We start from the raw sequence: 4,272 nt of genomic DNA on the forward strand, positions 1-4,272 counted from the left end.
TGAGTTGAACATCTGTTGTGTGTGCATGCTATTCCTCCTCAGTAGAGCTCTTTCAAACCTTGCATTAGAAAATGATTCCTTGGAGTCCAGTTGTGTTGCCAGAAGTGAACCATAGCTTCTTCCTTCTGTGGTCACTTTAATTAAACAGGGAACTAGTTATTTCTTTATTTTGGGCACGTCACTCCAACCCTATGCCAGACTCTCAAATACTTTGTCAGCAGTGGCAAATGCAATAGCCGTAATTTACCAAGCGCCAACTTCGCTGATGGCAGATATAGCATAGAGGGGGCTCAGACATTTGCCAACCCATCTAATGGTTAGGCAGCGTGGTAAATGCTTGAGCCCTGGCTCACTACAGCTTGCACTGTTGTAGCTCTTGCTGGAGCTGCACCACTGGTGCATTATGTTATGAAGTTCTAGAGTAGGTGCAGCAGCAGTAATGGAAGGTAGTTCTGCTGCATGCATTGTTGAGAGCGTAGATTAATTCAGGCATCACAGAGTCCGAGTAGGGAGACAGCACACTCACCTAGCATTATTAAGCAAGTAGAGTAACTTTATGAGCCAAAAAGCCTATTTCTATGAACTGGTCTAATTGCCCTCCCAGTGTGTCATAGAATTGAGCAGTACACTTTTCCCATCCTCCTCTCCCTCCCCCTCCTCCGATAAGGGGTTTAAGGAACAATGCTTTTTCCACTCCACTTTCCAACAATGTGGTAATGCAATGGCTTCATCCAGATTTTCATTAGGTTTGCCAAAAGCCAAGGTAATGTAGTAAATCAATTTCGTTCTGTTAGCGGTCATCCTAATTTATAATTCTTGATTTTCTTGTACTTCAGTATCACAAGTTAGTCATTTGCAATGAAATTAGAGATTAAAGAAAATACATGTTCAGTGACAAATGAAAAATATAATGAAGCAATTACACATCACAAATGTATTATTGAAAAAGTTTGAAATATCATTCCTTTTAGGCTTTAATTTAAGCAAATGTTGCATAGCAAATGACTGATACCTACTGGCAGGAAACCCCTCTTCTTGTAAGCATAATTATAGAATTATGCATCTGTATTACAGCTTGGCATGCAGAATTTTTTAATGCCCAAATACTAGAGCATGATGGAAAATTCCTGGTTAGCAGATGTATAGTTCTCAAATTGTGGTGGTCTCTTGCTTTGTTTAATATGCATAATTCAATAATCAGTTTTGGATCCCTGCCCTGGACTTTTCCTGCTATCTTCATGGATTCCAAGGCCAGAAGGGACCATTGTGATCATCTAATCTGACCTCCTGTATAGCACAGGCCAGAGACCTGTCCCAAAATATTCCTAAAGCAGATCTTCTAGAAAAATATCTGTTTGATTTTTAAAATGTTAATGATGGAGAATCCACACCTTTGGGTAAACTGTCCCAATAGTTAATTAGTCTCACTGTCAAAAATGTATGCCTCATTTCTAGTCTGAATTTATCTAGCTTCTATTTCTAGCCACTGGATTGTGTTATACCTTTCTCTGCTAGATTGAATCAAATATTTGTTCCATGTAGGTACTCAGACTGTAATCAAGTCACCCCTCAACCTTCTCTTTAAGCCAAATAGGTTGCGCTTCTTGAGTCTCTCACTACAAGACATGTTTTCTAATCCTCTAATCATTCTCATGGCTCTTCTCTGAAACCTCTCCAATTTACAAACAGCATTCTTGAATTGTGTACACCAGAACTGGATGCAGTATTGTCCAGATGGCTGTTCCCTTCCCACTAGCTGAGGGGCAGCAGCTCAGCGATGTGTGAAGCAAAGCTCTGTTGTGTAAGGCTTCAAGAGGGGAGGTGTTATAGACAATAAAAGGATATTTCCTTCCTTCTATGCTCTTAACCAACCTGGAGAATTCACTGCCACATTTGCGAGGCTAAGAACTTAGTAAGATTTTAAAAAAAGAATAATCCATTATAACAGTATAACATTTAGTTATTTTGGAAAGAATGGGTAAAGAATAAATGCTCAGGGTTTAGAGGGACCTACCACTGATGGCCCAAGGCTTAGAAGAAACTTCCCTTTTGCCTCAAAAATGCCATGTATAATTAGTTTTAATTTGAAATACACTTCTCTGTTGTTCTTTGCAAGTAGCACCTTTCCCCCTGAGAATTCTCAGCATTGGGCTGAAGCAAAATGAGTAATGCTTTCTTTTACCTTGATCTGGAATCATCATGTTCACACCACAATCCTGCCATCCTCATGATTTCTCAGGGTTGGAGGTTTTAGATTCATAGACTCTAGGACTGGAAGGGACCTTGTGAGGTCATCGAGTACAGTTCCCTGCCCTGCAGGACCAAATACTGTCTAGATCATCCCTGATAGACATTTATCTAATCTACTCTTAAATATCTCCAGAGATGGAAATTCCACAACCTCCCTAGGCTAACAAACAATCCTATTTAATCATGAATTTTGGCAATTTAATTTCTCTGATAAATTTACATCTGTAATAAGCTAGGGACCAGTTAAGGCACTGATTTGCTTTTTACATAGCATTCCAACCTGAATGGGATATAGAACAGCATTAGATTCTCTGTGGACTGTAAGGAAGTACAAACTGTTCCATATAAAGAACAGTGTCAATTTAGGAAGTCTACCAAGTGCGTTTTACGAATTGTAAAAACATTGTCAAGCCAGAAGATGCATTTCAAGTAGATGCAGACATACTGCTCTGAAAAGGCCAATCAGCATATGATCGCTTTAGGGTTTTTTTCAAAGACTGGATAACAAATACTGCCAAACCTGAGCTCATAAGTACGCCTGGGTTATGTTTAGAATAGATGCAGAATGGTATTTGACAACTGAACCCATCTGTGTAATGCACACTCACCTTTTTTAACCGACTTTAGCAAATCCCAATTGTGGATCAAAAACGCAAGGGGCAATTTCAGATGGAAGCCGGGCGAGTGACTGCTAGTCAAGAGATGCAAATGTCTCCATTTATTTATACCCAGTATAAATGACAAGGTGACTTTTTTCTAACGGAATGAAGTCTCTCAAGTTTTTGGAAGTTGTAAAGCTTGCATTTTTGAATCACACAAAACTAAAGCGAATGGATGAAATTAAAGTTAGTTCCACTGCTTTCATTTTACAAAATGTATCGGGTAATCCAGGAGTTCCACAATATTTTTCTGTAATGTGGTTTGTTTTAATGAGATTACATTTGGATGGACTAGCTGCTCTGGAATTTGGGAACATGTTCAACAGCTGCATCCATGGTAGAACAATACTGTGGTAATGTTTCTGTACCATTTGCTTTCTAGAGTGCAGTTTGTCCTTTCAGTGAGAAGTGACATCTCCCGCTCTACTTTTGTTCGTTACCTCCCCCACTCCCATCTGCCTCAGTTATTCTCCACTGAAGTCAGCCAGAATCGTATGACCAGCCAATCCTCCATGGACCAGTAGGGTAAATTAGAAGTAGCAACACAGAAAAAGTGTAGATTGATGGATCTCTGAAAGTGTCTCTCTTTATAATATGTCTTCTCGTATTGTATGGGGTAGTAGCAGCTACACCATATTAAAAACTAATTATTGGTGTCTTGTGGAAGCCCGTTTGCTTTGCTAAAATCCTCACCTGAATTTTCTTGATTGCAAAGGTGGGGGGGGGGGAGGAATGTTCATCTTAATCCTTTTTAGTGTTAAAGTTTTCTGTTTACCACCAAACCCACCCCTTTACACACATACTTGCAAAGATTGTAACAAAGTAACTTACACTTTCAATTTTAATTGCAGCTTCAGGGCTTTTCTTTGGGATCCTTCAAGACACTATCTCTGAAGTACTTTACTATTTCTGGCAACCCAGCTGCTATTTGACAGTATACAGCAACAGGGCTTTTCTTTGGGATCCTTCAAGACACTATCTCTGAAGTACTTTACTATTTCTGGCAACCCAGCTGCTATTTGACAGTATACAGCAATACTACACTACTGCTTAAGGTCCCAGTTCAGCAAGGTACTTAAGCATGTGCCTAACTTTAAACATGTGAGTAGTCCCTCCAAAGTCAAGTGTTTAAGTCAGGAGTGAGGTACACTTGTCCAATTGAAATTGCAAAGGGAGTTTTTGGTAGCCAACACCTTGACCCTTAGCAGTTAAGTAGAGTACCAAAAGGGCCTGATCGAAAGCTCCATGGAGCCAATAGGATACCAGTTTTCCAAGGGCTAAGAAAAGTTCACCTGTTGCAAGCCATGTCCCTACTTAACTACTAACATAAGAGTAAAATGGATTATTTCCAAACTGTGACCGA

Source organism: Gopherus flavomarginatus, chromosome 9 (assembly GCF_025201925.1).
Source record: "Gopherus flavomarginatus isolate rGopFla2 chromosome 9, rGopFla2.mat.asm, whole genome shotgun sequence".
NCBI lineage: Eukaryota > Metazoa > Chordata > Testudines > Testudinidae > Gopherus > Gopherus flavomarginatus.